Source organism: Balaenoptera acutorostrata, chromosome 14, assembly GCF_949987535.1.
Source record: "Balaenoptera acutorostrata chromosome 14, mBalAcu1.1, whole genome shotgun sequence".
NCBI classification, from domain to species: Eukaryota; Metazoa; Chordata; class Mammalia; order Artiodactyla; family Balaenopteridae; genus Balaenoptera; species Balaenoptera acutorostrata.
In genome coordinates, this window is record NC_080077.1 from 49,129,994 (window position 1) to 49,153,309 (window position 23,316).

Here is a 23,316-nt window from a genome sequence, read left to right on the forward strand (position 1 = left end):
CTCTTCTGGGGAGCCAGGCAAAGAATCAAAGACCATCTTCAATTACCACTACCCTTCCCACCCTCCCTGTGGTCTGGTTGGGATATGGCCTCTCTTCCTCTGTAGATCCAATCCTTTCCAACAGGCCCAGCTCACCCAGTAATGACCCTGACACACTGAGAGCATCCAGCAGAGGTCCGTGGACCTGGGCTCTAAAACCTTGTTCATAACAATAACTGTTTATTCAGCCTAGTCTCCACCTTTTTAAGAGGGAAGGGGGCTGGAGAGACACATACCAAGAAGGCCCCACCAAGAGGAGCAACTGTCCAGTTTGGACAAAATTTTACAAGAGAGCTAGTGTGAAAGTAGTGCCAGAATCCCAGCTTCAGAAGTTGGGTGTGGCCTCTTCCAGAGGAAGGTTTAACACCACCTGCCCCTACCCACTCCTGATATCAGGCTGGGTGTGGTACGGAGGGTCCTTCCCTTCCCACATGAGATTTTCCCAGGACCATCTCCTGCTGGCTCATGGCATGCTGTGGACCCAATATACCCTAAATCTATTGGCTATGATCTGGACATCGTGGATTTTATTTTATTATTATTTTTTAAAATTTATTTTTGGCGTTGGGTCTTTGTTGCTGCGCGTGGGCTTTCTTTTTAGTTGTGGTGAGCGGGGGCTACTCTTCATTGTGGTGTGCGGGCTCCTTATTGCGGTGGCTTCTCTTGTTGCAGAGCACGGGCTCTAGGCGCGTGGGCTTCAGTAGTTGTGGCACGTGGGCTCAGTAGTTGTGGCTTGTGGGCTCTAGAGCACAGGCTCAGTAGTTGTGGTGCACGGGCTTAGTTGTGGTGCACCGCGGCATGTGGGATCTTCCCGGACCAGGGATCGAACCTGTGTCTCCTGCATTGACAGGCGGATTCTTAACCACTGCACCATGGGAAGTCCTGTGGATTTTAAACTATGTAGTTCTTTCTATTAGAACTTGATGGCATGAGATGTCAGAAGCAAGAGTTTCACAGTAAACCAGGTGTCAGGGTACAGAGAGGTTAGCCCTGGGACCAGTTTCCCAGGGGTCTCCTGCTTTCAAAGTTAAGGTTTTGGAGAATCATTTTTACAAGTCCCAAGAGGCTCACCAGAAGCTAGAACAGTAGTTGTGGGCAGATGGGAGCAGAAAGCCTCCAACCCTCCCAGCCCTGGCAGGAAGACTCTCCTAGATACCACCTCTGTGGCAAGAATTCTTCAAAAGGGAGGAAGAAGAGCAGAGAAGAGGAGGAAGAGAAAAGGGAAAATTATAGTAGCAAAGAAAGAAAAAAGTTTTTAAAGTTTTATTTTTAGTTTCTTCTGTTGACAAATAATAAGTGCCCAATGCAAAAAGTTCAGAAAATTAGAAGAGATAAAAAACAAAGATAACCTATAATCTGATAACTTGGAGAAAATCACTGTTAACATTTTCACGTATGTATTTGCATACTTTTCTTTCTATGAAAATTTACCTATGTAGATAAATTTTAAAATAATGGAAAATATATGTATAAGCATACATATATATATATATATATATACATATACATGCATTCTAATTTGTTGTTCAGTTTTTTCTCTTAACACTTTATTGCGAAAATCTTTCTACATAAATAAGTGGCATCATTATCATTTTTATGGCTGTGTAGTGTTCTATTACATAGCATAGTTTACACACCAAATCCCTTATTAACAGACTTTTCTCAATTTTTCACTATTATAAACGGTGTTCCAGTTACTTGCATCACAGGTATATCTTTGCAAACTTGTTCCATTCTTTCCCAGAAGTAGAATTGCTGGGTCAAAGGTATATATATATATATATTTTTTTTTCTTAACATCTTTATTGGAGTATAATTGCTTTACAATGGTGTGTTCGTTTCTGCTGTATCACAAAGTGAATCAGCTATACGTATACATATATCCCCATATCCCCTCCCTCTTGCATCTCTCTCCCACCCTCTCTATCCCACCCCTCTAGGTGGACACAAAGCACCTAGCTAATCTCCCAGTGCTATGCAGCTGCTTCCCACTAGCTATCTGTTTTACATTTGGTAGTGTATATATGTCCATGCCACTCTCTCACTTCTTCCCAGCTTACCCTTCCCCCTCTCCGTGTCCTTAATTGAAGTATGTCAGAAAGAGAAAAACGAATACCATATGCTAACACATATATATGGAATCTAAAAACAAAAACAGAAAATGGTTCTGAAGAACCTAGGGGCAAGACAGGAATAGAGATGCAGATGTAGAGAATGGACTTAAGGTATATACTTTTTAAAGGGCTTTTCATAAATGATACTAAGTTGTCCTCTGGAAATGATATACCAATTAATGCTCCCACTAGCAGTGTGGGTATCCATTTCCCTACATCCTTTTATGTCTTTGGCCAACTAGGTAGTTGAGAAAACTATACCTTTGCATTGCTTTGGTTACAGGTAGTGTTAAATCTCTTTCATGTTTACTGGCCATTTGGGGGGGGGGAAATGCATTTCCTTTTCATGTGTTTTCAATTAAAGTGTTCATCTTTACTTTCTTGTTGAATTGTCAGCACTCTATATTAAGGATTCTTACCCTTGCTGTATGTGTTGCTGTTAACATTTAAGAGAAGATTAAAACTGAAATGTAATTATAAAGCAAGAAAATATTTTAACTAGTAAAATTAAAAATGAGGAAAATGTTACTTTAAAAGCAAGAGAATAAGAAATTCAGCTGAGACAAAATAAAGCCCAGATAGAAATAGGAAAATTTAAGGTGAAAGAAATAGAAAAAGAAAACTAAGCAATACCAGTCAAATCAAAGAGAATTTCTAGAACAATGCCTACATTCTAGTTTGTATATTATAAGCTGTCCATAAGAAGACAGAACTGGGGGCATAGAGGACAATATGACGTATCTCTGGAAGGCTAGGGACAGTGTCATGGATCTTTAATCAAGGTCTGTGTAGACACCAGCACAGTAGATCAAAATGGGGAATAGCGTCCAAATCTTTCACAGTACTCTATATACTTGTTCAGACCATTAGCTAATCCTCCTAGGAGGCCAAATCCATTTAAATACACATTTAAGAAGGGCAACAGATAAAAAGGTAGGCAAGGAAAGAATTACAAAAACAGGATGAAGTCTTGATGGGAGCAGGTTAATCTGTCATTTTAATTGCATTGTCTCTTCTTTTTGTCCACTAGTTAGATCAAGAAGCTTTTAGAGTTACAGATGCTAAAAAGTGACTCCTCTTGAAGAAACCATAAACAATGAGATGCCTCACACCACCTACTCCAGATTTTATGTAAGATAAATTGAATCTCACGTGGACTTGCACGTGGTTTTTCTCAGAGTACATGACACTTCATCTTTAAAAAGGAGGAAGGTACGCTTCCATGTCCACTTAGTCTTCAAACAAGTAGAATGCGTGAGATCAGTTTTACTATGTCCCCATTTTACATATGCGAACACTAAGGACCAGAAAAGATAAGTGATTTGCCTCATCAAGGTGCTCTCAACAGTGTGCACTGTGGAGCTGGAATCAGAAACAACCTAGACCAGTGCTGTCCAGTAGAAATATAATGTGAGCCACATATGCTGTTTTAAATTCTCTAGTAGATACCTAAAAAAGTTAAAAGAAATAGGTGAAATTAACTTTAATAATATATTTTATTTAGCACAATACATTCAGACTATTAACATCTTAACATGTAGTTAATATAAAACTCAATTAGATGTTTTACATTTCTTTTTTTAATGCTAAATCTTTGAAATCCAGTAGGTCTTTTACCTTTACAGCACATTTAAATTTGCACTAGCCACGTTTCAAGTACTCAAGTACATTTCAAGTACTTAATAGCCATGTGTGGCTAGTGGTTACCACACTGGACAGCCTGGTTCTAGACCAGTGGTTCTCAAGGTCTGGTACCCAGACCAGGAGCATCAGCATCACCTGGGAACTGTTAGAAGTGCACATTCTTGGGCTCCATTCCAAATCTACTGAATCAGACCCTCTGGGGGTGGAGGCCACCAATCTGTGTTTTAACAAGTCCCTTCTGGTAATTCTGATACAAGCTAAGGTTTGAGAATCATTGCTCTAGACAATTGCCTCTTCATCCCAATCCAAATAAACCTAGGACACCCATGGCAGGCTAGTACTGACGAAGAGGAGCCCCTTCTCTTGAGATAAACAATTCTTGGCTAGATAAAGTTGGCATTCTCTTATATGGAAATCTTCTAGTCCTAGTTGTGGTTGCATTTCTTGGGACTATGGAATGAATCATCAACACATAATTTAAACAAGATTTCATTTAACATTTTATTTAAGGAAGAAAAAAACGCCAGTAACCACCCTAGACAATCACCTTGAGTTTAGTTATTAATTTCTCTTGTCCTCAGTTTCCTCACCCATAAAATGGGGATTAATAAATGTTAGCAACTTTAAAAAGTACTGTGTACATAGCACAGGGAACTCTACTCAATACTCTGTAACAACCTATATGGGAATAAAATCTAAAAAAAAAAGTGGATATATGTATATGTATAACTGGTGCACTTTGCTGTACAACAGAAACTAACACAACCCGTTGTAAATCAACTATACTCCAAAAAAATTAATTAACAAAAAACTAATATTACACAGATTTCTCAAGGGGAACGTTTCTATATAAATATCTCTTAGCTAAAAAAAAAAAAGTACTGTGTACCAAAAAGAAAAAAGGCAACAAAAGTGACTGCTATTTTAAAACTACAGTTAAAAAATCAGTGGGCAGGAAAGGTAATATAGATTTTGAGCATAGAAGCAGAAGCCAATTCACTTATATTTCTCAGAACATTAGATTTTGCTGAGGGGGCAGGGTAGGGTTCTTGCCAGAATCATCAAGGAGAATGAATTCGAGTACGCCTTAAAGTGGAACTTTCAGTAAACAGGAATTACCTATAAAGAAAATCAGGAAGCTGAAGTTTTTTTTTTTTTTTAATGAAGTTACATCCTGCCATAGAAAAGCTGAATAGGAAATAAAGACTGATGCGCTCTCAACTGTATACTAAACCAGCTATTATTTCATCAAGGAAAATCTGAGCAAAAGCTCAGATTTAGAGAAGGGAAAACAACATGGGAAGGCTGAATGTCATGAGAAACCAAAGACAACCAACGGCTACAATTAAACATGATTTTGGAAAAAACTATGCAAATAAACCTCTACTCTGTGATTGCAGATTTCTTAGTCGCCGCCTGCCCTCTCCACCCCCTACCCCCATTTCCGTAATACTTCCTGCAGACTTTTGCTTGGAGATATATATATATGTAATATACTCCGCACTCTTCGGTTTGACCAGAGAAAACAATTTCATCACCCTAACACTTTTCCAGTTTATTCTCCCACCTTCAAATGAAAAGACACTAGAAAGGCAAGACAGCCCTTTCTCGAGGCAGGTTCCCATGGTTTTGAGGGAATGGCAGATGCCTTTCTGCAGTGGCGGCTGCAATCTTCCGCAAAGCAGAAACTGCAGCTCACACTCTCTTCTTTCCTCACCCTAACCCACTATCCCAAGTCCACGTAAACCTTAAACACACACACACACACACAACTCCTGCAGTCTCGCATTCCCCTCTCACACCTTACACGGCAAGCAAGCCAGGGTGCCCGACGTTACAGAAGCGCTCTACCCACTCGGTAGCCCCACCCATCGCCGCCCCGCCCCCGCCCCCAAACGCCCGAGGGGCCCGTTGATAGGGCAGCGAAGCCTGCCACTCTCGCGGTGCGGCCCGCCCCCTCCTCGCTCCCCGCTGGGGCTGGAGGGGCTGGAGCATCAACGCGAGTAGCTGCGAGCAGCCGCGGTAGCGGCTGCGCGTAGTTGCAGTTGCGCCATCTGTCAGGAGCGGAGCCGGCGGGGAGGGGGCTGCCGCGGGAGAGGAGGAGGGGTCGCCGCGAGCCGAAGGCCGTCGAGACCCGATCGCCGACCGGCCGCGGGAGCTGAGGAGAGGCTGCACTCGGAGCCGCGCGTCCACCGCCGTCCGGGCGCGCGGCGCTTCAAGCCGAGCACCGAGGGTTCCCCGGGCTCACACAAAGCCGCCGCCCGCGCCTGGGAGGGATCCGGCCGCCGGGCCGGGGACACCCGGCGCCGCCCCCTGGGCACTCTCAGAAGGCCCACCGGCTCCCGGGCCCGCCGAGGAACCACCGGAGCCGCTTCGGCCGCGCCGGAGGAGGGCGGGGAGAGGACCATGTGAATGGGCTCCGGAGCCTGAGCGCAGCGCAGGTAAGCGGCCTGGGATGCGCCCCGGGGCTGCGGGGATGCTGCGGAGACGCCGGCCGCCGGCGCCCCCGCGCAGCGCCGCCCCCGCCGCGGGGCCCAGCGCTGCAGTCTCTGGGCCACCGCCGTCTCCCGGGTGCCCCGCTGGGCTGCCGGGGAGTTGGCCCCGCTCGGAGTCTTCCTGTGGCCGCGCCGGAGGACACCTCTGCCGGGTGCGGCCCCGAGGTAGCGCAGGGATGTGGGGCCCATTTCCTCGCGGGCGCCGGCTGTGAATAGGAATTGGCTTGGGGGCTAGGCTGGCCCAGACTCCGCCCCCGCCCTCTTTTCGGGGCCCCCCGCGGGGACCCGGGCTGTGTGTGTTGTTTTAATGTCAGGGATGATGTAATCACTTAATAATTGAAGCCCAGTGCTGCTTCCCTCCCCACCCCACTCCACCCCTGCCCCACTCCTCCACCTCTCTGCCTCCTCCTCTTGCGGCCGTCGCCTTCCCCATCGCATCCTCCTGCCTATTTCTGGCACGTCCCTTGCACTTCCCCCATCCTCCCTTCCACTCTTCCTGTGCCACCACCCACCCGTCCCCAGTCCCCCGTGCTGGAGCCGTAGCTCCTCTTCCTCTGACCCCCACACTCCTCCTGCTCCCTTAGGCTCCTTTCTCTTCCCTTCCCTGCTCGCTGGATTTCCTCTCGACTTCCTTAGATCGATGACTGTTTTTGTTTGGTTGCCTCCCCTCTCTTATCTGCGCCCACAGGCGGAGGGGACTGAGCCAGAAAGAGGCCACCGAGCTTGGGCCCAGGCAGAGATTTGCTGGGACTGAGTGAGAAGAGGGATAATAAAGTCACCCTTCTTGCCCCTCCTCCCCCCAATAAATCACACAGACTCGCCGGCTGTGTGTGTGTGTGTGTGTGTGTGTGTGTGTGTGTGTGTGTGTGTGACACAAAGAGCCCTTTCAGTGCACAGAGAGGAGACGCACAAAGTACCCAAGGATGGGCGCGATGCTTCTTGTTTCTCTTCCCTGGGGCTTCCCTTTTTCTCAGATAAAGCAGTTGATCTTCTCTCTGAGAGTCTTTCCTGCCACATTTACCAAAAAATAAAAGGCCCCAGATGCAGGGTGGCAGGTGCTGGCATTTTGCTGTATTCATGGACCGGTAGTGTTGACTGGCAGCTGCAGTATTTCTTAGATTTAAGGGGGAAATGATTTCAGCTGTCTGAAGAGTTGCTTTACTTTCAAGGTAGCACCCTCCCCCACCCAGTTTTAACCCCCTTTCATTGTAGGGGGTAGGATAAATTGGTATGGGGGAAGAAGACTTTTGTTTCTGAAAGAGAGTTAAATTGATGTTTGCTAGGAGTGAGGCAGCCTAACTTGCTTCTTCTCTCAAGTCTAAGGAGTGCTGAAGTCTTTTGAAATGAAGTCTTGTCTGCCTAGTAATTGTTGTTTTACCCTTATATTTAAACAAGCTCCTGGGGACATTGCTAACACAGCATTAAATTGGTATTTGGAAGACCACTGGAGACTGTGTCTCTTCCCTGCTTCAGGGTAGCCTTCAGACGCCCACATCCTTCCTCTCACCACCAAGTTGACTGTAATACTTTCCACCCTTTGTGCTCTTTCTCCCGAGTCCCTGCCCCATGGGTACTGTGCTTTCAGATGAAGGGACTCACAGATTTTTGGAGGAAGTGGTTTTGTTAACTATCTCAGGTTTTGGAGGCACTTAGCTATGATCGAAGGATGTAGAGAATCTTTTGACTGATCTGTTAAACCCTCTGCTTGATGTTCCTCTTGAAGAGGAAATATAAATGTAAATCTGGGGACTTAATGTTCCATTTTGTAAGCCAGTGACTATTACATCCTTAATCAATAATGTCAAAACTTAGGTTGAACCCCTTGATTCCTAAGAGCATGGCTCTTTGACTATTATAAGTAATAGAACTCTCATGTTCTTCAAGAATTTTATTAGAAAAGAGTTGTTATGGTTCATTAAACATTTACTTCTGCGCTTTCTAAGGGCATCCATCTTGGAACATTTTATATTAAAAAAAAAAGCAAAAGGCTTAATGAGCATACTGTAAAACAACAACAACAACAACAATGGTTTGTTTGTTTAATGCCAGACCCAGGAAAGAAAGTCAGTGCACAATAAACTTGCGCTCTGTTGACCGAGTTCAAGAGAATGATGAGGTTGAATGTGAACAAACGCATACTCTGCTTTCTGCAGTTTTATTCTATGCTTTCTCCTGGGTCTGGAATCTCCAACCCCACCTGATTTGCTTGGGTCCTGTTAAACCTAGAGCCCAGCTCAGAAGTCTTCTACTCTGGGATGCTTTCTCCATCTTTTCACCTTCAAACAAATCACCATGCATCCAATTTTGTTTTCATATCTCAGCAGCTGGCACATGTCTATTTCCAGCATTAGTTTGAGCAGCACATTGGAAGAAGAAACCTGGTCTTATTTATCTTGTTTCAACAAATGTGAGCTAGGTCTTTGGTATGTGCTAAGCACCTGGATTAATTAAGCTAATGTTAGCAGCTGTAACAAATAGGTCTGCAAAAATATAATGCCTCAAAAGCAATAGATGTTTATTATTCCTCATGTAATAATTCAAAATGGGTATTTCTGATCAGTGGGTGTCTTTCTTCCATGCAGTGATTCTGGACCCCAAGTTCTCCCATCCCATAGCGCTCCATTGTAACCTGCTTTCAGCTGGCAGAAGGACAAAAGAGGGAATAGAGGGGATGTACCGACTTTTTAAATGCCTAGGCCTGGAAATGACACCCATCACTTCTACTTACATACTTTACTTGAGGGCCAGTTATATGGCCACATTTAACTGCAGGGGAGCCTGGGAAATATAGTTAAGCCATGTGACCAGAAAAAAGTTCAAGAAGAAATGTATTTGGGGCCAGCAGCTTTGCCATATACTGCCGCTCAACAAGGCACAGTCGTTGCCCTCAAGGAGTTTGTAGGCTGATGAGAATTAAATGGAAACCTAGAGCCTATACCCATCATTGTCTTGTACTTTTCATTTTATAGGTTCAGACCTTCTCATTTTAAACATGTTTCCCAAAACCTTACTTTTTGTCGGTTCTAGTGGCCAGTTCCCACCCAGTAATTTCCTGTAATACAGTGACCTGATGGCTCCTGTGCTGACTTTGATGTGGCTCTCCAGTAGCACCTTTGTTGGCCAAGATTTTTATCTGCTGATTTTATAGACTCCCCAAGTGTCTAAACGGGTCTTTAGAAATCACAGTCATACCTTCTCTAATTGGAAGAGGAAATTAAACAGACTCCAGAGGAGAAATTTCTTGCCCCAGGCCATGTTCATGGGAAGGGAGCCTCATCTGCCCAGGTCTTCAGTCCCACCTGGGTCCCCTCCATTCCGCAGATACCCTGAGTTGGTGACTGTGAGCCCTGCATCTTCCATGGAGTTAAGTGAGCTCCCAGACCTTCAGGAGCGGGGTGAACTGCTAGTGTTCTGGATAATCCCTGTTCTCCACAGGCCTCCCCAGGAGCAATTCTGTCTGTACTAGTCATCATACTTAGTTATGCACATATTTTTGCTATAAACAGTTTATTATATTCATCTGTTCTGCAAACATTGGCCAGTATGTTATTGTGTGCAAGGCACTGGGAGATAGGATTATGAAAATGAATACTTCTGCTGTGTTCTCTCTGTTCAGCTTAGTCTGCTAGAGGAGATAAAAATAATACATAATAACTACTTTTATTGTACATAGTAAACTACATTTACTATGTGTCAAGCACTAATCTTTTAAGCTCTAATCTTAGCAATAATGATATGAACACCTGAAACTAATATAAATTGTAAATCAACTATACTTCAATTAAAAAAACAATAATGATATGAAGTAGTTTCACTTATAATCCCCATTTTACAGGTGGGCATTTGAAGCAAGGGAGGTTAAATAACTAACTCAAGATCATACATAGCTAGTAAGTGGTAGAGTCAGGATTCAGGCCCAGTTAGTTTGGTTTCAAAGCCCTTGCTCTTAGCCACGAGGCAATATGCAAAATACTACGTATGGATATAATGATGATATTGATTAAAATGTGTTACATGCCATAAAGAGGGGTGGCGTAAATGCTTTGGCAATTGATACTTTTGGTTGTTGGGAAATATAATTTTATGTTTAAATAAAAAATAAAATGTCCATTTCTACTGCCATGCTTTCCATTTTAGACCCTCATTTATTGCTCACCTAGGAAATAAAAAAATAAATTAAAAAATGGGAAAGCAAAGCATGTTGATGCCGGAAATACTTTTACTCTGTGTGATTCTTTATTTTCAGCTGGGTCCTTGTGTGTCCCACAGATAGGTCTGTAAGAATTTGTGAATCGTCCTACATATTTACTCATCCAGCAACATTCATTCATTGTATCTACCACTTGCCAGACATTGAACTAGATGCTTCAGAGACAAAGAGTTATAATCCTGGCCCAAGGAACTGCATGAGGAAGTCTCTGACCACTGTGATAACTGCCGTGATTCTAGGGGTCCGCAAGAGAGCATGAACTCCACAGAGAGGTGGGAAAATGGGGTGGCAAGGCAGAGAAGGCCAGAGGAGGAATTGGCCAGTTGAGTGTTGTGGGGAGGCCATTGCCCCAGAAGGAGCAGCCCAGAAAGCAGGTGCACAGACTTTTTAGGAAACTGCAAGTCGTTCAGGGTGGGTGAGGGTGGTAGAGAGATGGACAGAGGGAGAAGATGGGGCTGGTGGAAAAGTACTTTGTCAGGAATGCCATTTAAGAGCTGTAAGCAGAGGTGCCACTTTGGTCTGATTTGTTTTATAAAGATCCATCTGGCCACAGTGTGGGCTGTTGGCCAGAGGTGGTCAAGACAGATGCAGGGAAGGTAGTTATGGAAACTCAGATGAACCATAGATGAGGTGCTGCACGGAAGTGGGGATGGAGCCAAAGAGACAGAATAAGAGAGGGTGAGATAGCATATTGTGTGAGGGGAGAGGCAGAGGGGGGTCCTTGGGAAGTAGGTGGAGAAAGACATGCAGACAAGCAATGCAGTAAAAGCAGCAGGGAGTGGGTGTTTAAATGATGACTTTATCACGGACACTTTGGGCTTTCCGGTCAAAGTATCTTGGAGGCAGTTGAATAGTAAGGGATTTAGAGATCATGTAGTCCAGCACGTCCATTTTACTTATGAGGAAAAATGAGGCCTCGAGTGGCTAAGTGCCAAGGTGGCAGTCACCACTTAAAGCCAGGTTTCAACCCTTTCAGCCCAGGTGAGGGCTGTGGTCAGGAGCATGGACTCGGGGTATGGTCCTGGTCTGACCCCTTCCAGCTGTGTGAGCTGGACCCAGTTACCTCAGCTCTCTGTGCCTCCCTTTCTTCACCTTTGTAATGGAGTTAATAGTTCCTACCTCAAAGGTTTGCTGTGAGGAGTCTATAATTAATACATGTAAAGTGCTCAGAATAGTACCCCACACATAGAAAAGCTGTGTGTTTGCTGCTGTTGTTCATGTGTGTATATATGTAGATACATACATACGCACGTAACGTGTACATCTGACAGATATATCCCTTAGGGAAGGGAGGATAAAAATGTATTCTGTGCAGAAAAGGACATTTTGAATATTTTAGAAAGAGATGTGGGTGATTGTCAGTTCTGAATCAAGAATTATTGGAAAACAGGAAATTAGTTGAAATAGTATGATGGAAAATAGCATTTTTAGCGAGTCTTCTTGAGAAATGCAGAACCTTTTTTATTCTTCAGTAGAAAACATAAAAGTACTTTGAAGTTAGTCCTATAAAAGGATATCTTTGTTTTAGCCAGATAACCAGAATTTTAACCTATTTTCAATGTGCATCCCTTGAGTTTGACTTCAGAATGTCATCATGACTTTCTGAAGGTAGAATAAACCGCAGAATAGGAAAAAGCCCCATGAGTTATGAGTTTCATGCACTTGGTTCCTATGAAAAGAAGGTGATTTGGGTTATTTAGAGGAAAGTAATTTTTTTCAGTGTTTCTAGTTGAGCAAATCTAATTTTTGGCTACTAAAACACATGAGAAGCCTGAACAGTATTATCCAAATGGACGTGGGTGACATGTAGTTCAGACAACTTTGGAGTAAGTAGCGCTCTGGACTTGATTAGAACACAGTAATCCTGGAAGGATATAAATTGAATTGGATTTATGGTCTAATAAACACGTGGGAAGAAAAGATAATGCTTACTGACTCATGAAACTTTAACAACGTTTGTAAGGCCCTGAGTTGGAGAGCTCTCATTTGGATGAGAGCATTTTCCCACTCATCTCAGCCTGCTTCCAGGATGACCTGCATCGTGCCTTGCTCAGGGTGTGAAGCAGACTGGAGTCCTGTTGCTGGGTCTTCTTTGGATGCAGAGATCATCACCTGTTCTGCCTCTGTCCACCCGTGACCTCAGGCAACACCCGTTGGTTTGAGCAAATGAGTACTGAGCACCCATTAACTGTGTTTGGGGGAGAAAAAGTAAGGTGTGGGAAAGTCTTAGCCCATTGCTGATTTGAATTCAGAAGGCCTTTCCTGAGGACTACTTATTTCTGACCTGTATTGCCCTCTGTGATAGTGTGAAAAAGCACGTAACACCCCACAGCCACTCACCTCTCCCTAAATATACCAGAAAAATAATCATACCTACCTTTGTTATTGAATCCCAGAGGCCTTAAGTGCTTTACATACAGTAATTTACTTAGTTACAACAACTCGATGAGGCAGGTCAGATGGGAAGATTGAGGCTCAGAAAGGTAAAGTAACTTGCCCATTGTCACACAGCTAATTACTAGTGAAGCCAGGTGTGTCTGGTTCCTAAATTTGCACCTGCTTTTGCTCCAAAGCTGTGGTTCTTCGTTCCCTGCGTACTCTCAAGCCTCCTTGCCTTTGCCTTGCAGTTACTTCTATGTTAGGTTTTGGGGGATACAAAGGCACCTTTGCCCCCAGGGAAGCCCCACTCCTTCTGTGGCTACACTCAAGACTTACCTTCTGGGAAGCCCCCCTTTGGTCCTGTCTCTGGGCTCCCATGGCACTTGGTTACCTTCTCATCATCACCCTCGTCGCAGCCTGACTTATAAAGCAGAGTGGAGTCAGCGGGGTAGGACAGTGGGAAGATACTGGTCTTTTTCCCTGACTTGGGAGCTCTTTCAAGTCAGGGACTGTGTCTTATTCGTGGTTGATTTGCCAGCTCAACACCCAGCAGTATTCCATGAGGTACTGTCGTTATTATTCCCATTTGATAGATGGGAAAACTGAGGCCTAGAGGTGAAGTGATTTGGTCAGGGTCACACAACTAGTAAGCAGAGCTGGGGTCTGAACCCAGACAGTCAGTCTGGCTCCAGAATCAATGCTCTTAACACTAAATTTGTTCCAACTCTCAAACAAGGTTATAAACCACAGGCCAGAGGCAGTGCCCTCCACCTCCTAGCCCAGTACCTCACAGTCCACACACAGGAAAGATCACCCTCTTGTTTCTACCATCCACTCTGGCAGAAAGACAAACAGGATATGTCTAACCAGGCCTTATCTCATGATACGGAAAGAGCTTTGGGGCCGTGATTGCATGACTGTCCTCTGAGGGTCTTAGAGAATGCATAGTCCCGGGCCCAGTTCTGACTCAGGAGGTATGGGGTGGGCAGGGTTGAACACTGACATCTTTCCTGTATATGAGAATGGCCCTGAGGATGGAGCCATCAGGGAGGCAGCTTCTGAAAGACGAGGAATGAAGAAGCACAGTGACTCAGCCACAGTGGTGGGAGCTGGCTGTTGAAGTGGTAGAAGATCATCAATCAGCCAGAGCCAGAGGGAACTGAGCCCAGGGGAGGCTGGGGATCAGAAATCCGTCACAGAAAGACCTCTTACCTTGTATTTTTAAGATTTCTAAGTACCTGCTCCTTTTGAATGTGCTGGTGGGATTTCATCTGATGAATTCAAACACTTTCATTTTCTTCAGAGCTTCCATCTTGGAGGTACCCAAAAATAGTAGGCTTTTCAAGGAGTTGTATAAGGATTCCATCTGCTTTATACTGAAAAGTAGGGCTTTAATGGAAAATTAAAAATGAGTCAGATTGCCTTTACCACAACAAAGCCCAGGGCACTTTTCCCAATCCTTTCTTCTTTTAATCCCCAGAAAAAGTTACTGAATCTGTATTTCTGTGAAATTCTGCCCAATTGAAATTCTACTGAATAGACAAATAAGCACCAACGAGTTCCTTCATTTCCACACATTGTAGTATCTGTTTGGAAGCAGTAACAATTTCAAATGTTGTCACTTGTAAAATTTGATTTTTATTTCAATTTAAACTTTATTCCAGAAATTGTGTGATATGCTTCCCGTAGCTAGGCATATGCACACAAGGATATTTGAAAATCGCTGATTTCTGTTAAAGGTTTCTCTTGTTTGCTCTCAGAGTTTGGAGGGGTTCACCTTTTTATTGTCTGACCTCCTAGAAATATAAATAGCCTCTCATCATTTTCAGATACAGGAGCTGAGTTGTTAATGAACTCTCACACTCTGTCATTCTGTACCTTTTATCACCATCTCCTGCTTGAAAATGCCAGTTCTGTAGCTGTACTTCGTGTGTGCCTTTGCCTGATCGATATTCTCATGATATGTTGTGTCCTTCAGGCTCTCCTGTGGTTTGCAAATAATGATTCCAGTTGCTTCACTCTTAGGCTTTCTAGCTTGAGTTGAGGAGGTGTTGATCCATGTCAAAACTCATGTGCTGGCTGATGTAAATACTGGTTCTTTTGCCTTGTCCCCTAACAACCCAGTGAACGGGAGAAAGGCCAAATCCTTTAGCCTGGCATTCAGCGCCTTCCCCCATCTCCACTTTCTGAGGCATTCCTGGCTCACCTCATTCACCATCACGCTAACACTTGATTCTCCGGATGTCAACATAGTATCTCATTAGTATGGAATACGTGTTCTGGCCTTTGCTCTCCTTTCCTGGACTCCCCAGCCCTTCCTTTCCCCAGGAACTCTATCCATTTCTCAAGGCCCAGCTGGAATCCCAGCCCTGGGCAGCTTCCCCTCATCTCCTCATTCTCTTGCATTGAACACGTGTGCCTCTCAGTTGCCTCCTAAGAAATGATGCCTTGTGTTATTAGTTAAATCCTGATATGAGGAATCCAAGGAGCAGAGAATTTTTGTGAGTTGCCCAAGGTCATACATGCAGTTCCTCATTTAGTTTAGACTAGAATCCAGGTCTCCTGGAAATCTGTGTATGTGGGTCCTGCCTTCTCAACAGACCATTGGCCTCATATGTGCAAAAATGTTGGGGTTTTTTGTCCCCCTATGGCTTGTAGCACACTGTCATTCATGGTGTAGATACTCAGCAGGTATTTATTTAGATAGGCCCTGGGGACAGAGTGCTGGAATATGTAGCTGGTTTCCTCGCCATCTGTGAGGCTAGGCTGGCATCTCCTTGGACATTGAGCTTCTGTAGTTTCTGATGGCACTAGATTCACTCTCTATGGACCCATGTGATGTAGGTTCGGGGACTGTCCTCTACTGTCTTCAGAACCACCATTGTCTTCTAAGAATGGTATGTGTTTAAAGATCTTTTGTCCATAATCTTGAGCTTTTTGTTAAAAATTTAAGGTGGTCAGGGCAACAGTTACTTCTTTGCCCTCAGTCATCAGGTTTTCATCAATAAGATTTTCACCAAAAACCACAGGAAGTTACCAATAGTGCACAATGATGTCCAAGACCAGGGAGAAATGCAGAATGTTTCAAAATCTGGAAGAAACTGGAAAAATACAACAGTGAGTGATAGAAGAGGGAAAAGTGGCAGAATGGACCACTGGTATTGTGCCTGAAGGTCTGTGGAGCCTGGGGAAACGGAAGGAGGCAGGCTCACCTACTGTGCACCTACCCATGGCTGGACCTCTCACAGTAGCATTTAGCTGAGTCCCTCAGCCACATGAAACCCAGCTGTGGCTGTGAGGGTGCCTTCCTTTCCATGCATTCATTTTGTTCATTTGGCATATCTGGAGAATCTCCTTAGCCGAGACTTAAGGTCCTACAGAGTAATGATTTAACACTAGAACCCAACCACAGCCTCTGTATATCCTTCCACAGAGTGATTGACAATAAACCTTATAAAATGTTTTCCATGGTTGCAGGGAGGGACTACTTGAGTCATTTCTGTAACAAAAGACACAACAGCACACAGGCAATGTTTGTCAGCCCCTCATTAAGAGTCTTCTCAGCTCCCTGTGGAGGGAGGGCTTCGCCTGCCTAGTCCTCACCTGGATGCCACGTTTAATGTATCCGAGGGATGGAGAGCATTAAAAACACCTTCTGTAGATGTTGGCCAACTGCTAACAGCAGAGAGGGGGAAGGGGTGGACCTTATGCTTCACTGTTGTTTGAAAAGCCATTATGGTCTTTGGAAAGCGGTAGTGAACTTTTTTCTTTCCTTCCCCACGCGCTGTCTATGATTTCAGTGCTTTCCCCGCCCGCCTCCCCACTGCCACAAGCACCACCTTCAATGTGGGAGATTGCACGCCGCTAACAAGATGCACTCTCCCCTTGGCCAGCGTATAATATCACCACTTCGCGTATTTATCCAACTTGTTCGTGTTCAGTCACTTTGGTACGTCAGTGTCAATACTGTCCATTTTCAGTAGCAAGCTTCTAGAAGGCTGAAAGTACACCTCACTTAATTTGCTTTGTGCCGTGAAACACTACACTGAACTGTGGATTTATTAAATGCTTGTAGATCTTGATTCTAAGCTTCCAAGTTGGGAGGTCTTAAAAGTGTTCTCAGTACTTCTGGAATGAGATGCATCTTGAGTAAATTTTCCTCTTGTCGATAACACATCAGGTCCTCTGCATTGGTAGATCCTCAGAGTCATAGGATAGAATCCAGAGTTTGGTTGCACATAATGTTTTAGGTTCCACCTTATGTTTCACCGCCTTGGTTGAAAATGCAATGATCCCAGCTTCTAATTCTGTCAGCAGGTTAGGGCCAAAGCACAGATAATATGCCATACCACACCCTTCTGTTCATATAAGTGCAGTTGACCGTATAATTCCCTGTGTCTTATGGTTATTATTTCAACAGATTCTTTTTTTTTTTTAATTTATTTATTTATTATTTTTGGCTGTGTTGGGTCTTCGTTTCTGTGCGAGGGCTTTCTCTAGTTGTGGCAAGCGGGGGCCATTCTTCATCGTGGTGCGCGGGCCTCTCACTGTCGCGGCCTCTCTTGTTGCGGAGCACAGGCTCCAGATGCGCAGGCTCAGTTGTTGTGGCTCACGGGCCTAGTGGCTCTGCGGCATGTGGGATCTTCCCAGACCAGGGCTCGAACCCGTGTCCCCTGCATTGACAGGCAGATTCTCAACCACTGGGCCACCAGGGAAGCCCTTCAACAGATTCTTGACTCCAGACTGCTGAGACTTGGAGGTTGTTCTCTAAAGGGCCAAGGATTGCTCACTGAAGGCCGGTGAGGTATGGCTGGGAAGAACCTATAAGGACTACCGTGTCATGAGCAGAACCACATGCCTCTGTGGGTGCCAGTAGCTCCTGGGAAGTTCTGGTTAGTTTATACCTAAGTGTATAACAAGGAGGATTGGCGCTTGGAAAACTGCAGCTCCAAACATTCTCTGATTGTACCTCAGCCCAACTATGCCATACGGAGAAGGGTCCAGTGTGGCAAAGTGTTGAGAGTCCCCAGTCTAGGGGGCCCAAGGGGAGCCCCAGTGCCGTCCCTGATCTCACATCCCTGGCTTGTGACAGAGGTTGTGTCTCCAGGGGATGAAATATCCCAGCCTCCACTGCCACAGCAATGTGCCCACGCATTTGAGGTACAACACTGTCACTGTGGGAGGAGTCTTGCTTGTGCTCCCCACCAGGACACTCAGCTGGGCTCTTGGTGCCTCCTGGATGAGCTAGAACATGCAGAAATGATCCACTAAAGAGGGTGAGGCTGGAGAGAGAGGGGTAATGGATGGAAGGGGATCAACAAAGAGTTGGTGGGGGACACGACCTGATACCTGATGGTGTCAGGTATAGAAGGAGCCCTTGTATTAGTTTCCTGTGGGTGCTGTAACAAATGACCATGTACTGGGTGGCTTCAAACAACAGAAAATTTCCTCTCACAGTTCTGGAGGCCAGAAGTCTTGAAATTCAGGTGTCAGCTCAGGAAGACTCTGTTCCCTGCCTCTTTCCGAGCTTCTGGTGGCTGCCAGCAACCCTTGTCTTTCCTTAGCTTGTAAACCCATCAGTACAATTTCTGCCTTCATCTTCACACAACATTATCCTCTGTGTGTCTTTACATGGCCTTCTCTTATAAGGACACTTGTCACTGGATTTAGGTCCCACCCTAATCCAAGATGATCTCATCTCAAAATCCTTAATTACATCTGCAAAGACCCTTTTTCTATATAAGGTCACATTCCCAGGCTCCAGATGGACATACTTTGGGGGCTACCATTCAACCCACTGTAACCCTCAAAGGGATAAAAATTAGCAGTAACTCGGGGGGAGAAAGAACAGATGAGGAAGGTATTTGTAAGTTTGAATGACTACTAAAGGGTAGGCACAGTACTTTACATGTGTGATTTTAAACTGTCGCTTCAAGATGGGTGAAGATGACAGTGAAATTTTTATGTGAAAAGCAGTTCAAAGACGTGGAGTGTCCTGAAAGTTTTCAGTAAAATTGGAGGCTGAGCCATCATCCGAGGTTGGAAGATTTGCGGATGGGAGGGAGACTTGGAGAATATAGAAAAAGCCCAAACAGCCAGGAAAATATAGGATAATGTGTTAATAGATGGATAAAAAGTATTACAAATAGTGAGGCTCCTTTGGAATTTGTAAGTATTTTTAATGGGTCCCTTTAGCCCAGTTTTGTGACTTTGCTTGGTAGTACTTGTCACTTTGGAATGGAATATCTGACCTTTGTGACTCTGCTTGGTAGTACTTGTCACTTTGGAATGGAATATCTGACCTTGTGGTGAGAGTTGGTTTGAATAGTCAAATGAAGAAGACATTCTAAGACATTAAAAAAAGCATCAGTTGAATTAGCTGAAAGTAGGGTTCAGGCTGGATAGGGGAGTGAGCTGGAATTGGGATGACGGATAAGGCAAGGAAGGGCCTGAGCTTTTAGGGATATGATGGGTGAACACAGTGGATATGGAGGAGGAGAGGCAAAGGTGAGAAGGCCCTGGAAAGAAGAAACCCAGGAGGTGGAGAGTTCTAAATGATGCTGAACAAGGTGGCTTCCTGTTGAATGGATCCACTCAACAGTAGAATAGAGATCAAGGACAATAATTCTTATATAAAGAATTCAAGAAAATGGAAGCCATAGTTCCCTTTTTGCCCTTGGTTCAAATTATGTATAAATGGTGTCTTCTAGAAAAATGACATGTCAGTATGTTGCACTTTTTAAAAATCCTGGATGAGTGTTCTGGGACCTCTGAGACCTTGCATTATGACCAGCTGGTTCAGTGGGGATAATATTTTGAACTAGTATTTAATTTACTTTCCCTTCCTTCTAATTTTTGTTGCTCTGGGAGTCTCCCCCATTGAGGCTGAGGATTCCATTACTTCAGGGGCAGGACAGAGTATGGCCTAAGACAAAGAAGACATTGTTCAGCTTTTGACTTCCAAAACAGGACCTTGAGGCATGTTTCAGAGACCAGAGTTAGCCCAGGCCTTCGTTTAAGAGAGGCAGGCTTTGTTAGAAGCAAAGTGATTTGCGGATTCCGAGGAGCCAGATCTCAGAAGACGTGGCGTATATTGTACAGTCAACCATGCAGGATGGGGAAGCTGCAGGGAGGAGGAAATGCCTTCCTGGGTTGGAGGATGGAGTTTGTAGAGATTTGGAGGAGACTAGAGATAAGAAATGAATGGGTCACTGAGATGCCCCATTCCAGGTGGGCGGAGGAGAATCTGCCCCGCCCCCATCTGGATATCTGGAAGGAAGCCACATTGGAGTGGACCCTGCATTGGGGCATATTTAGGCAGAAACAGCCCTGAGATGATATGCCTTCCCCTCATTTCCCAAAGCTTACATGTGATGGAGGAGAAATCCCAACAATCCTGCAGGCCCCCTAGGACAAATGTGGAGGTGCTGCGGGAGCTGGGCGGGAGAGTCTCCGGGTCAGGATGAAGAGGGCACAGAATGAACTGGGCCAGGCTGAAGACTGGCTGCAGATTTCCACCAATCACATCAGCAGAACCAGGCTAGCACCCAAAACAAAGGGATGAGACATCCCAGGGAGGCCAGTGAGGGCTTAGAGGGCAGTGCCTGGACCAGGTCCTCGCCCCATCATGTGGTGGTCTGTAATCTTCCCCCTGGGGGAAGGAGGGAGAGGAAAAGGAACACAGCCCTTTTGAAAAGGAACACAGCCCTGAGAGGCAGTCTGAGATGAGCTCAATTTGACTAATTGCCCTGAAGCAACGAAAATTTTAAATCTGAAGAGCAAGTTAGTTATCTTGAAGTAGCAAGATTGTTTTTTCTACCATCAGCAGAAATGCAGTGGTCATGATCAAGTTGAATTCAACTATGGAGAAATGTATGCAGCTGAGTAGGAAGTGTACGTTTCAAATCTTCTACGTTGCATTTGAGCTGTATTTTAACAGGATGATGATGGTGACGATGGTGACGGTGATGGTGGCAAATTTGCTTACTTGTATTCCTATAATATGCTTTCTCCTTTGGGTAAATTGTGGCTTAGCCTACCTGTACTAGGTTCATTTTGGGCAAGAAGTGGGAAGATCTGTCCTCTCAAGGAGCAGAGTCGTCCACCAGATATTCCACAGTGTAGTGGGGAGCTTGGGCTTCCCATTGTTTAGTTGGCGGCACTTCCTCCCAGTGTCCTGGAAGGAAGGACCTCGGTTGCCATGGAGTCTCAGGTCAATGGAAAGTATTAGAATTCCAGGCCTTTCTCTAATGAACTTAACTGGGATGCTGGAGACTAGAAGGTAATTCTTACGGGGTGTGATCCTTCAGTTCCATATTTTAAAGGTATCAGGGTGAATACTAGAAATTACAGTCTCTGACTGACTATAAGGGGAGAAGCACTTCATTTTTATTCAATCCTCACGTACTAAATAAAGCATGAGTTTATGAAGGGATTCATTTCCAAGTATAATTCATAAGTAGTTACCAGAACACTGAAATGAGAGAGGGGGAAAAAAACCAGTTAGCTCTTTTTGAATACATTTTATCTCCGACATTCATACGAGGATGATGTTGCATTTAAGAGGCTGTTTTAAAACCTGCTGTTTCTTGAAATGCCTAGTAATTTTGGAAGGGAAATCTTTCGTCTTGCTTTAAAAAGCATACGTTTGGTGGGGCGGAGTCAGGTGGAAAGTTGCCTGTTGAGATACTGCTTTTTGTATTTTCCTACTAGAAAATTACGGCGACACTTTGAACACATCTTCTCAAAACATAAATACATCTCATATTTTCTCTCATCTGTTGGGGGAGCCAAGAGAGCGAGGGATAGGGGACCATAACATTTTTTGAAAGGAGTCACTAAAATAATTTAAATTATAGAACTTAAAAAACCCGCTGATTTATTAACTGATATCATTTTCATAATATTTTTGACCTATGAAATAGTTTTATTCACAATCTTCTCAAAAATAAGATTCCTAAAACTTAAAAACATGTCCCTATACATTAGAGCAAAAAAATCTTTTTATACTGGTTATCTAAACAAGAAAAAGAACATAAGACGATAATTATTCTTGGTACATATTCACTCACTTTAGCCAGTTTTTCAGCCGTATGTCTTTAATACTCAGGTCACTGTTATTTTATAAAGAATGAATTGTTTTTAATTCTCATAGAGTTGCCTGCAATTTCCTTCAAAGTTGTGTTTTATAGTTAATATTTGAAGCTATTACTATCTTCAATTCGCATTTATGTATACATCACAATATTTTTAACTGAGAAAATAACTCTTTCTACAGATGCACGTAAGCTCAGAGCAAATTCTGCTAAATGGAGGCTTTTCTCAGAATAACTTTTTTTTTCCACACCGAAATGTGTGAACATTTTAGCCCAGGTATTTTCACAAGTCTTTTACCCCCATTCAGGATTCTTATCTTCAATAAATAATTTTGTAAGGCAAAACTCATGAAGATAAGTCCCCCTATGGTCCTTTTGAATGCTTTATCACATTTAGGTGACACAAAATCATAGATCATTCATAATTTCACTCCATTGTGGTACAGAATATAAATGTATCCAATTAAAACCAGGAACATCATCAAAATATTGCCACAAGTTGAGATACTCCAAAATATCTGTAATACTGTTTCAGAATTAAATCTTGGACACTGAATTATCTAATGTGTTTAGTGGCTTCCTTTGCTTTTGTTGGGATAAATTTTAACATCTTCCTATCCGCAAGCCTTGTTTTCAGTAACTGTACTTTGTTAAATGCTTTTTAAAAGCTGAAGTGTTTTGGCACTTCATTCACTACTTTGAGCGAAGATTTCCAACTGTGTTGCAACAGAACACACCCAGACTTCACAGGATTCATCCACAAACCATCATGGCACACTTAGGTTGGCTTAGAGAGTCATTTCTCGAACATTTCTAAAACCTAGTTGATGATGGCAGGCGGCAAATAGAAGGCGTGTACTACCGTGCTGAAGTGTTTTTTGTATTCACAAAGCACTTTATCACAAAAATTTCAGCGTTCCAGTTTTTCTGACTGTTTATCAATTTCTACATTTATAGTTTATTTTGAATTGGTAGGATATAGCCACTTGTTTGAATGCAGTTATGAATTATGCGTATGCCACACCCATGTCAAATAACTTTCTGCTCCATAGATTTCTTGATTTAGTAAGGACAATTATTTATAGCATCACAAAATTTGTACTTGTATTCTGCAAAAACAGATAATTTCATCTCGTGTTAAACTTTTGACAGATTACAGTAGCAGTCACACTAGCATGAGACGTTTCACCTGTGACAGAATGAACTTCCACCAGCTTCATTTTGATCCCAGGAAATAGATGGGGAAAAAAAAAAATCAAACCGTAATTGAAATTAATTGATTCTTCTGTTTAAAACACCTGTTAATACTAACATACAACTGGAATCATTTGTGTGGTTTT

General features: G+C 43.8%; 1 protein-coding gene across 2 annotated transcripts in view; it reads left to right on the forward strand.

Annotated features, from left to right (window-relative positions):
- Positions 1-5,830: 5,830 nt before the first annotated feature.
- FYN (FYN proto-oncogene, Src family tyrosine kinase) overlaps positions 5,831-23,316 on the forward strand; it is a 211,331-nt gene continuing 193,845 nt past the window's right edge. Inside the window, exon 1 of one of the 2 annotated variants that reach the window (XM_057527835.1) lies at positions 5,831-6,238. The gene's annotated coding sequence lies outside the window, so the exon portion shown is untranslated. The remainder of the gene's footprint in view (positions 6,239-23,316) is intronic. The other variant, XM_057527834.1, reaches the window with a different exon arrangement.